Raw genomic sequence first — 12,808 nt, forward strand, 5'->3', positions numbered from 1 at the left:
CAAGATATTCCCCAAAGGCCTCACGAAGGTAGACCTTTGCAATTGTCCTTTTCTCAACAAAAGGTTGTTGTTGAGACACCACCCAAGAAGAAAAATATGTGCATTTTTCATCTATGAGTGGATCACAATGGTGATTCGTTCTTAAAAATGAACAGATATAAGCAGCTCACTACTACTAATGAGCTAGCCATCAAATACCCTAAAAGTGAAAATGATTTTGCTCACCATTGCAACTTTGTAACATTCTTTTTGAAGTATGAATTAGATTTGAAGGTTTGAAGCAACTACTTCACCACCTTAGATGGAATTTAGATGATCATAGCTATGAGAAGTCAAAGAGAGAAGAACCTAGTGAACATTGTTCCTTCTCAGAAAATAGCCACTGGCCCTTTGCCTATAGCTGGAGCATCCACTTCCTAGGAAAGAGAAATCAAGGTTCGAACCAAATGGTAATCCTTAATTCTCATTTGGCATAATCCAATATTGTAAGGATGCTCGTATCTAGGTGTCTTCGCTTAATTATCTCAAAACTCATTCTGTTGAATTACAAAAGCTAGTAGATTATTGTAAAGGTGATGCTAATGCCAAAAGTCAAACTAATGTTAACTCTACCATTAGCAATGACCAAACTTAGTTTGATAGTGGCCCACTAGTTAATGACGAGAATTTTTTCCTATGCTCTTCAAAGAGGAAGAAGCATCAGTTTTTGCTACCTCTCCTGGTCAGAAGCTTGACCAATTCTATGTGTCCTTGTACATAAATGGCCATAAGCTTAATAACTAAATAATTGATTCTAGAGCCTTTGATAATGTCATGCCCTCTTCTATTGCTCATTCCCTTGGCTTGACCCTCACTAAGATATTTGGATGTTGCTATTCCATGGATACAAAGTAGTTCCCTCTAATAAGTCAAGTGAAAGATGTACAAATAGAATTGGTTTCTCACCTTGCAAAGAGAATGAAGCTAACCATCTTGGTAGCAGACATTCCAACCATCTATGGTATGCTTTTGAGTAGAAGCTTTTGTAGGGAAATGGAAGGGAAAATCAAGATGGATTGGGCTCGTGCCATAATTCTTGTGGGTAACAAGAAAATCAAGTTGGAACCTGAGGAGAAGACCATGTTCATGGTCTTGAAGTTTGATGATCCTAAGGCACAAATCTTATATCAAGAAATGGACTTTGGAAATTATATGATGTTCTTTGACTTTAATTGTTCTAAGGAATAGCTAGAGCCTTCTAGTGACCCAAAGATTTGGACCCTAGAGTTTGATGATAGTTGCACTACTACTAGGTCTAAAATTGGCATCGTGCTTGTATCTCTAGATGGAGATGTGACTCAGCTTGCATACAAGCTACAATTCAAAAATACCAACAACATAGCATAGTATGAAACCTTGTTGTTAGGTATTAGCATTGCAAAGTAGAGAGGAGTGAAAATATTATGAGCTCAAGGAGATGTAGAGGTTATAGTGAAGCGAGTTCTAGCTCAGTACACTCTAAATAATGCCAGGCTCAAGAATTATGGAATAGGGTCTAGGATGAGATTGATCATCTAGATGCCTTCTCAATACAAGTTGTTCTAAGGGAGTAGAATGTAAGGGCAAACATTTTAGCTACATCATCCTTGCTACTACTCCCACATCCAGATTTCACAGATAATCAATACAAGGTCGAAGTCTTGTTTAGGCCAAATGTTCTTGACAATGTTGAGACATAGAAAGTGTTCAATGATGATAAGAAGATTGAATATTTCCTAGAATGATCTGAACCTTTTGGAGATTAGTACTTTGGAAGGAGTGAAAATTCCTACAAAGATTTCTCTCTTGACACTAAGAAAGAGTTGGATCTTAGAGTTGAATAACTCAAAGGTAACAAGATCCCTCGACATCTTATTTCCCTTGAGAAACTATTCAATAGGCATGATGCATTTATTAGAAGGGAGGGGGGAAGAAAAGGTGGAACTTCTAGAGAGTATGAAGGAATGAACATTCACACTAAATATAAACCCAAGATGGTTAATATTAGTAGTAGTTTCTCAAAGGAAGAAATGAAAAAAGAAAAAGGATTGTTGTCAGAATACCAAGATGTGTTTTCTTGGGAATGTGAAGACCTAAAGACCTTTAGGAATGGTGAACTAAAGCACAAAATTCCCCTCAAGCCTGATGCCACTCTCTTTAGGAAAAATAGTGTAACTAAAACCCTATGGTCTTAGATTCTATCTTTAGGGAAGTTCACAAGATGTTGGAAGAAAGAATTATCTACACCATACATCATTCAACATGGATAGCCAACATTGTCCCAGTCCAAAAAAAGAGTGGGGAGATTAGAATTTGTGTGGATTTTAAGAATTTGAATCAGGCATCCCTAAAGGACAATTACACTTTTCCCAATATGGATTATTTACTACAAATAGTAGTTGGCTCTAAAATGATGTCCATGCTAGATGGATTTTTGAGTTTCAACCAAATTTAGGTAAACCTGGAAGATCAATTCAAGACTGCATTCACCACTCCTTGGGGAACATTTTCATATAATAGAATTCCATTTGGGCTCATTAATGTTGGTTCCACCTTTCAAAGGGCTATGAATTCCTCCTTCACTAATCTAAAGGATAAGATCATCATTATCTACTTGAATGATCTATCAATCTTCTCCAAGAAAAGAGAAAATCATCTAAGGGACTTGGATAAAGTGTTGAAAAGATGCAAGGAACATGGGATTTCACTCAATCTTGAGAAATCAGTCTTTTGTTACAAAAGGAAAATTTTGGGTCACATAATCTCTCAAGAAGGCATCGAGATTGACCCAGGACATGTTAGAGCCATCCACTAGTTAAATTTTCCAAGAAGAAAATCTAGAGTCAAATCATTCTTTGGATAGGTGAACCTTCTAAGATGCTTTTTCCCTAATTTTTTTGAATTCACCAAATGCATAATAGATATGATGAAACAAAGTCAAAGTGTCAAATGGAATGATTTTGGAAGAAAGGATTTTTGATCAAATTAAAGATGTCATAGCCAAAGCACTCATGTTGGTACATCTAGATTACACCAAGGAGTTCATACTATATTGCTATGCCTCATCCCATACAATATATGCAATACTCATGCAATAGAACAATGAAGATATCCAAGAGCCAATTGGTTTCATGAGTGCTCCCCTTAAGGAGCATGAGTTGAGATATTCTCAAATGGAAAAGCATGCCTATGAAATGGTAAGAGCACTATCATTCTATTGTATTTTTTCTTGATTTGGTCATCAAAAGAATGTTAACCTAAAAAGAGATAGGTTGCAATACTAGAGGTGTGTGGATAGAAAAAGTTCAAGAGTATGATATTGAGCTAAAGCCAACAAAATTGGTGTGAGGGAGTGGCTTGTGCAAGATTATTGTAGAAAGTTGGGACTTAAGCCAAGAAGATGAATTTTCAAGGGCACTAATGGTGAGTCTCCAAGACTCCTAGTTCTCAAACATTTCCTATTTGCTAACTTACAGAGATTGCCCTGATGGAATAACATACAAGTAGAAAAGAGACCTCAGGATTAAATTAGTTAATTATGTCATATATGATGACCAACAATACAATAGAGAAATAGATGGGACCTTCTTGAGATGTGTGGCTAAACCTCAACAAGAGAGTTTTCTTCCTAATTTTGACAATGAGGCCTGTGGTGGTCATTTTTCAGCAATAGTTACATCATACAAGATTTTGAGGCAATGCTATTACTAGCCTAGCATGTTCAAGGATGCTTATAAATGGGTGGCCAAGTTGATAAGTGTACGATTTTTTCCAACAAGCCTCAGTTAGATGCTCTACATCTAAAGCTAGTTGTAATTGAAGGCCCCTTTCAGTAGTGGGCAATTGATTTCATTGGATCAATCAATCTACCCTCTTTTGTTGGTCATTTATATGTCATCATTGCTATGGACTACTTGACCAAATGGATGGAGGCCAAGCCAACTAAGAAAATTACTTCTGAGGTCATCTATGAGTTCATCAAGGAGAACATTTTGATAAGGTTTGGGGTACCAATGAAGCTTGTCATAGACAACAACTCCTACTTTTATTTTGTGGAGATTATGGAATTATTCTATAATAATAGCATACATCTTAGTCATTCATCTAACTATTTCCCTCAAGGAAATGGTTAAGTAGAATCAAGAAATAAAAACTTGATCAATATCATGAAGAAGTTGGAGGTCTAAGAACCAGAAGAAATGGCACAAGAAATTACACAATGTGCACTAGGTAGATAGAGAAACCCCTAAGAAAGAAATCAATATTTCCATGTTTGAGCTAGTATACAAAGTTGAAGCTAGCCTTCCTCTACCATTAGAGTTATTTATTTGCAAACTATAGCAAGTGATCAAGGATCCAATATTCCAAGATGTCTGGGAGAAGTGCATTATGTACCTAACTAAGTTAGAAGAAGAATATGAAAGGATGGTTGATCATATTACAGAACATTGGAAGCACATGAAGACATTATTCAACAAGAAGGCCAAACAAAGGAAGTTCATGGAGGTAAATTTGGTATTTGTGTGGGATAGGAGGCATGAACCCAAAGGTATGCATCACAAGTTTGACTCACTTTGGAAGGGTCCTTTCAAGATTATGAAAAAAAATCAAAATAACTCTTTCATTCTGGTGTATCCTTTTGGAGAGATTCCCCCATTTTCTTACAATGGCTAGGATCTAAATTTGTATCAAGTTTACCATTGAAAGTAGGTAACCCCTAGTTAGTGTTAGCCTAGGTAGGTTTGCTTTGTGTTTTTCCTTTCATTGTTTTCCTACTTTCCTAGGTTAGTTTTCCTTTCTGTTGTGTGCTTAATTTAGTTACTTCTTGTAATTTTCCATTCTAGCTATTCAAAACTATAAATTATGGGTCCTTTCTTAGACATTTGCATTGCCTAAGTCCCTAGTTGGAGCCAGTTGTTGCCAAGTTTTAATCTTCTCCTTTCAAGCCCAAAGTTTTTGGTATGAAAGTATGTGTCCAAAATTGATGTCTAAGTATTGTTTAGGTCACTTCTCATATATTTTGAGTGTTCTACTTTCTTTCTTTTCTGGTTCCCCCTTGCATTACCTTTACCCACCATCTAAGTAGGATTTCTATTGTTCTAGTGTGTGTGGATTCTAGGTGATCTAGGCATGGTTGGGATGTGTTCTAGCATCCTCCCAATGAGAAGTAAGTTTTTCCACATTTCTTTTTCTCTTACCTTTCCCTAATATTCCATGTCCCACAAATTCTAAGCTTTCGAGTTGTTTTTCCCCTTGAGAAAAGTATATCAAGTGCATACCTGAAGAATGAAGACATGACAAAGATTTGCAAGCTAAGAAGATGATTATGCCATGCTAGAAAAGGTCTATGAAGCCATGGATAAAAGCCAGAATGAATTACATCCAAAGTTGTGGAGATAAGATCAAGTGCTACAAGGAAACATGAATATATGGGTTGTTTGTTGTGTACTCATGGAAGTGAAGTTGTTTTTTTCTACTTTCAATGTTGTATAAACTAGAGCCAAACCTCAGCCCCAAGGATCAAATGGTGTGAACATGATATTGAATGAACCATTTAAGGGCTCATAATAAATAAGGCATGCTCAAGATCTAACTTTGAGGCCATCACATGAAAGTGAAAGAGTGAAGTGTTGTTATTTGTGCTCAAGTCTAGGAAATGTTGCTGAGAACGAGGTTTTCCATCCTAAGGCAATGAAAAAGGCCACTTCTCTAGGGGTTTTAAATATAGAAATTCAAGTTACTCTAAAATGTGAATATCCTTCAAAGATGCTCAAAAGATACTTCTAGAAAAGTTACTAATGAAAATGTGACCCTGATATAAAGGAGATGTGGTGTTAAAAGCTTTAGGTAGAAAGTGAAAGAATGAAGTGCACAAGCTAGCCAAAGGATCACTCCCTATGTTGTGATCCTAGATAGAAGGAAAATGGGTTTGCAAAAAAGTTAACTTTCTCTCTCTCCTACATATATTAACATTATCAAGTATATCTACATTCCAAATTCTAAAGTAAAGTAAGGCACTTTCCAGAAAGCTAAAGCATTTGTGTTGTTAAGCGATTCTTATTCATATCACTTTACTTTAAGTAAAGTAATAAAGCTTTCAAGAATTTAATAGTTTACATGAAAATGAATGAAAAGTTTAAATAGTCATTCCTCATAGAATTAAATACAAATATTGCCATTATAATCTTTGGTCGAGCTTATTTCATTCATGTGGCACCAATGTTCTCATTCATATACTTATTTCATCAGAATTGCCTATAATCAGTTTCTTCAAGTATAGTTAAATAGCTATTTATCAAGAACTATATCTTGTGCAATCATAGCGAATGGAATTGGCAGTTGCTAGTTATTATAAGTTAGTTGTCCTAGAGAGGGACTTAAAAGAGCTTATAGATACATCTTTCAAATTCTACAATTTGGATGAGCTTCATAGAAGACTCAAATCTCAACCTATTCAACATATTGCTTAAAAGCTTAAAGAAAGTGGACTAGTTGAAGCAGCCAGTTTTCCAATGGTAGTTCATGCACTTAATCTAGTGAAGGAAAGCATAGAGAGATAGAACCTAGAAATAAAGTAGATTCTATTTCCTAATCAATCTATTCTCGTCTCAATTAGCAAGGCATAGATGCAGTCCACATTTGGCATTCTTGTGAAGGATTAGTATTGTGATGTTTATTTTAGATCTTTTACATCTATGTTCAATGATAAAAAGACCCTCAATCAAGAAGATATATAGAGGACATGATTCCAGACTGCCTACTTAGAGAAGAGAAAAATTTCAAGGACCTTGTTTGGCATGAATATGAAAAGAGAGATTTTGGATATCCTTGTGCTCCTCCTCAAACTCAAAGGAAAAGAGGAGATTTTGGAGTTCATTGAACACCATTTCTTCCTAGTACAAGAAATATGTGTTGAGGATATGTAGATCGACTAGGAATAGATCACTTGTAATGAGCTAGCCTCATGGTTGAATTTGGGCAAAGCATCGAAGTATTTCTATATGTTATCATATTTGATCTATGCATTGGCAACTCACCACTTGTGGTCTAGCCTCCCTAGCATCCCAAACTATGATGAGCACACCACAGTATATGGATTTTACCCACATTTGGAGCTACAAAGAACCTATGAGGATTATGTGGTTGTTAATGATGCCTCCATAATGAGGCTATACTAAAAATTTCAAGGATGCCCTCAAAGGATATTTTCACTAGAGGAAATTGTGGCCATAAGCCAACTCGGATGCTCATTCATCCTTTTTCCAAACTTCTCCTATTTATGAATAAGAGCTTATGTAGGATTCCTAAGAGATTGTCAAGTTATCTAGAAGACAAGGTAGTTTTAGTCAAACTATATTGACAGATCCTTGAAGTGAACACCCTATGTTGTAATATGAAGAAGATTATCGAGATTCCCTTCCCTGTTGTGGTTGGTCTGTACGCATGTGCTTCTAGATCAGATGTTCATAATTTAGTGAAGAGATTTGAAATCAAAATTAAATTATTAGACTATGAAGGACTCAGACCTCAATATGATATAGTTAACTTTGTAAGGGATCACTCAAAGTTTGGATATGCCTACATGCATGTTTCAGATATTGAAGACTTCTTGTTTGGGTGTCTTAATGAATACCAAAATTGAGAGAGCTTATGGTCACTATTAACCATTAATGAGATTAAATTGTATAATGATTTTGTTGATGTTTCTGACCTTGTAGATGATGGAGCCTACTTGCACCCCACATATTACAAGAAGATCAAAGGCACCCCAATTTTGTCTACCCCACCTACTGATCCAGTCATTGACACTATGGAAGTTCTTATACAAGTGATAATCAAGAGAATAGAAGAATGGGTGGAATTTACCTGACCAAGTAAGAAGAGGACTAGAAGCACTAGTTCTATGGGTGGAGTATTAGCTAGAGCTACTTAGTCAACCATAGCAACAACCACCTTAGCTACTACATCGACATTTGTAGGTCCATTACAATCCATTGCCCAAGGGGGAGAGTAGCCTCCATAAAAGAATGTCTCACTCACTCCTACCTATAGGGTTGGCTCTCTTTCGAACATCGAGAAGGTTGGGGAGAAGCAAGATGACAAGGATAAGGGGAAAGAACAAGAAAAATCAATGGCCAAGCCATCTTCCCCTATCCAAGTCATCAATTTGGATGGTAACTCTTACCCCATGGACAGCCAGGAATAGGATGCATCTCAACAAGGGGATACCTTAGCTCTTTTGATAACTAAGGTTGTTGCCTTGCCAATTGCTTCTCAAAGAAAACCAACTCCATTAATCCTGAGAAAGATATTCAATCCTATTGTATTGTATTCTACTATCAATGTGCTCTTTACAGAGTCATGGCTCGAATAAACCATTGATAGGAATAAGAGGAGATATGAGGAAGTGACTCCATTGAAGGACTTGATCACACAAGTCACCTCCTCTTAGCCATCCAAGAAGATGAAGAAGTAGAAAACTATTGCTACACTGGCTACAAATTCAATAACTATCCATATGATAGTTGAGATTGTTTAGCCATAGAAAGAAGGCAGACTTCATGAGCTCTCAAAGGATGATTTCCATATCAAAATGGTAGATCTTGACATCCCATTTCTCAACTCTATGGTGAAAATGTGGAAGTTTACCAATGAGAAAATTGAAGATAAGTTGGAAGAGCTTAGAGCATAAAAGAAAATTTTGAAATCTTCCAGTAGACAATTAGTGGGAATACATAAGGTCTACACTTGGGATCACTTCATTAAGTCAATTTGACCTAAATGTAGAGGAGAAAAAAAAAAGCTACTCCTAAAGTTGCAACAAGAAAGGAAATTCATGCAGGTTGGATGAGCATGGGTGGATCAAATCAAGGATCAAGGTCCCTTAGTAGGTGAAAACATAGGAAGCCTAGTGTTGGAAACACACAAGCTCAAGGAAGCAACTTCAAATCATTTGAAAACCATATAGAAGGTAACAAACAAGATGACAGATGAATTGGCCCTTCTACAAGAAGTGATAGACATGAAGACAAATGTAGATATTGCTCATGGGATCATTAAGACAGGCAAGGAGTCAATATTTCACTAAAAAAAATCCTTGGATTTTGTTATAGAAAGCTCCATGAGATCTGCAAATGAGCTCAAGGATGTGCATGACCTAGTGCAAAAGGTCATTGAAAAGTTATTTCAATATTTGAAGATATTGCACATAGAGTCATTTGTGTCAACTAATGGAAAGCTTGTGGATATTAAGAGAATGAAATAAAAGTTCTTGACATTTGTTGATGAAGTCATTGACCCACTTAACTTCCAAGTGTCTAAGATTTAATAATTCTTAGTAGTGGTTGCCATCATAAGGAGAGAAATGTATAATTTCCAATCAAAGGTGGCTAGAATAGATGAATTAATAGAGATCCATGACTACTGGATGGTTGGAGCTGACAACATCATCATTATAGATGTCAAAGAGCTGGACAAAGTAACTGAAGCCATGAAATCCTATAGAGCTAAATAAGTCACTCCTAAGAATACATGATGTTCTTATGCTTTTTTAGAAATCTCTCATTCTTCCCTTCTCTTTCTCTTTCTAGCCATTCATGGTATTTTTTTAGTCTCTATAATGGACAATGATTCAAGCTTGTCCAACTTTTAGTTGATTATGTTTAGAGATGCTCTATGAAGCAATCATCCAATGTAATCAACCATTTTGAGAGGGCTTATAAATGTAACCTTTTATGATGTTAATCAGATTGGCAAAAATTTACTTTGGGAAAACCCTTGTTGCTTGAACTACTATGTGTGACTTTGAGCCCATTTCAATTTTTTTTATTCATTTACGTTTAGTATAGTGTATGGAATGAATGTGCTAATGTTAAAAATTGAATAAATGTAAGTGAACTTGGTTTTGTTTTCTTCATTCAATAGGTTGTATATCTTGTTTTCTTTAGAATAAGCATCTCTTTGTTCTCTTTGTTGTATGTAGTAGTTTGTGTGTTTAGTGTAGTTAGTTGCATGAGGAAGCTAGAAAATATTGGAAATTTGATTGAAAAGATCATTGTGAGAAGAAGATTGAAGATCAAAGAGGGAGATTATTGCTAACAAAATGTTTTCAGCCATTGTTTTGTCATTTATGTTGAACTTTCTATTTGTAGGAATGGCATTTATTTATAAGATCCAAGTACTATCACTTAGTTGATTGATGAAGAGGATTTGATCAACAAGATGTAAAAAAAGTACCTAAGGGAAAGGTTGAGTTATGATGTTGTAATCAAGTACAAGGATAGTTAAGACAATGGTGAGATGATGTATTGATAACATACTCAAAGATAAAAAGGTTGGTAAAACTTAGAAACATTGGAGGAATAAGTTATAACAAGGTTGACTGCAAAGCTTCAACTAAGTTCATCAGTGGGTGCCAAGCAAGCTAGTTGAAGCCAAGAAAATTTTCAGTTGGAGTTGAGCAAAAGAAAAATCTAGTGTGTGTCGAGTGAAGTTCAAATGTCAAGCATCAAAAAATTGTAGTTGATGTCGAGTAACACAGTATATGCCAAGTACAAGTATTTCAATAGTGTTGAGCTGCTGTATTATTTTAAATGACAAAGATCCACCAGATCTGAGTTGACATACTTGTTACCTTGAGTTTTGTAAACTAGTTGGAGGATAAGGATGATGAGCTGGTGGCACAAAATTCTATGTAAACTATTTTTGGGCCAATTCAAAAGGATTATTCAAGAAGTTTCTAGAGGAAACAAAATATGGGTTAGATACAATGAATCCTACCTAATCCATATGAATTGAAATCAAAGGAGGGAAGAATCAAGTAGGAAAGGACTTCCAAGACTTCTAGTTAAGGAGTCATAGACCAAGAAGCAAATGCTACTACTGCTAAAGTGCCAAATTGAGAAGTGATTGGAAGGGTGTCAAGGCAAAGGCATCTAGGAGAAGGAAGAACATAGAGGCTCTACTTCAATAAGTGGTCAAGAAGAGATGAGTGCACTGGTACAATGAGCATGGAGACTCAAGGAGACTAAGCTTGAAACGAGGGCAAGTTGTCAAGAGTTGTAGAGATTGAAAGCCAGGCAATGTGAAGAGTTGAAGAGTAATCTGAGATGTACAAGTTAAGTTGCATGTTGTAATCAAGTCAAAGACTTTCTAATACTCTCTAGCAATTATACTAGATATGAAGATCCTATGGACTTATGTTGGTTTAATAGCCATTTGTAAATCCTTTAACAGGGTGGCATTCCAAGTGAATGTTCTAAAGTCCTCTAACAAGGCCCCCTTCTAACAAGGTGGATAAATCCTCTAACAAGGTCACATTTAATAGTGTGTTGTAAGCCTTTAATAGGGTAGGCCTTTCATAGGGCATCACTTCAGGAGAGTGAGAATTGAGTAGCATGTTATTGGTGGTTTTTCCCAAATTGTATTTTCACATAAATCACTGTATGATGTGTTGATCTTTTATGTGTTATGCTTGCATGTTGATTTATAGTAACTTACTGATTAGGAAAGTTAATGCTTGGATGAATGAATGGCTAAATGGGCTCACAACACTTAGTGGAAATTTGGATAGGTTGGACCTTGAATAACTAATTCACCCCCCCCCCCCCCCCCACCCATTATTCTAAAGCATTTCTAACAATTGGTATTAGAGCCATCTGCTGATTTAGTTTCAAAATACTAGAAGTAGGAAGATCAAGATGTCCAAGAGAGAAGTTTCCAAGCTCAATAAAGACAACTTTTCTGCATGGTAGAGTTTGATAAAATTGCCCCTTGGATCAATTGGTGACTATGCACAAACCTCAATTGGAATAGAACATGTAAATCTAGCTAGACCTCTTACTGCAGATGATTTGAGTAAAAGGCAGGAGCACAATCAAGCAATGTTGGAGATTCCCTCTAAACTCAGCTATGCAAAATATGATGACATCAAATATTGTGACACTACATTCAAGATGTGGAATGCCCTAATAGATATTTATGGAGGAAATCAGAATGTCCAGAGAGAAAAGATAGAAAGTCTTAGGGGAAAGTTTGATCAAATGAAAATGGACGAACGTGAGAATGCTACTCAATATGCTACTAGAATGAAAGAAGTGGTAAGTGCAATAAGAAGTCTAGAGGGTCAATTGGAAGAAGAAACTATCAATAGAAAATACTTAAGAACTCTACTCCCTATCTATGCTATAAGAATTTCAGCCATCCAAGAGCTAAGGTGTGTACAAGAAAACACATTAACCTTTCAAGGTATAGAGTGAAGACTTACTACATTTGAATTGTCCAACATTGACAACTACAAACCTAAGAACCTTGAATCTTTTTTCAAGGACAAGTTGATAATAAAAGACACTAAGGAGGAGACATCAAACAAGAAGAGAAGAAGAGGAAGACATGCATCCAGCGGTAGCAACACGGATGAGGAAGTTGTGGAATAGTTAGAAGCACTACTAGCTAGGAGATTCCATAGAGGAAAAGGAAATTCAAATGTAAGCTCCCTATCATATGTTTTAATTGCAATAAAGTAGGTCATATTGCTACAAGATGTACACAAAAGAAGAACTACAAAGAAGGAAACAAGAGAGAAGATGATAGCAAAACTACAAGCAAAAAGGAAAAAGATGCTACATTGTTGAAAAAGATTCTGATGAGAATGATGATTAAGTAGTTTATGTGGCCATGAAGGATGAATCAGATAAAGATGAAGATGAAGCAACAACATTGGTTACCTGTGTGAATAAGAATGACAAGTGGAGCATAGATAGTGGATGCTCACATCACATGACAAGAGATA

The sequence above is a fragment of the Cupressus sempervirens genome, chromosome 1 (assembly GCF_028749045.1).
Source record: "Cupressus sempervirens isolate cs-2001-9-10 chromosome 1, ASM2874904v1, whole genome shotgun sequence".
NCBI classification, from domain to species: domain Eukaryota; kingdom Viridiplantae; phylum Streptophyta; class Pinopsida; order Cupressales; family Cupressaceae; genus Cupressus; species Cupressus sempervirens.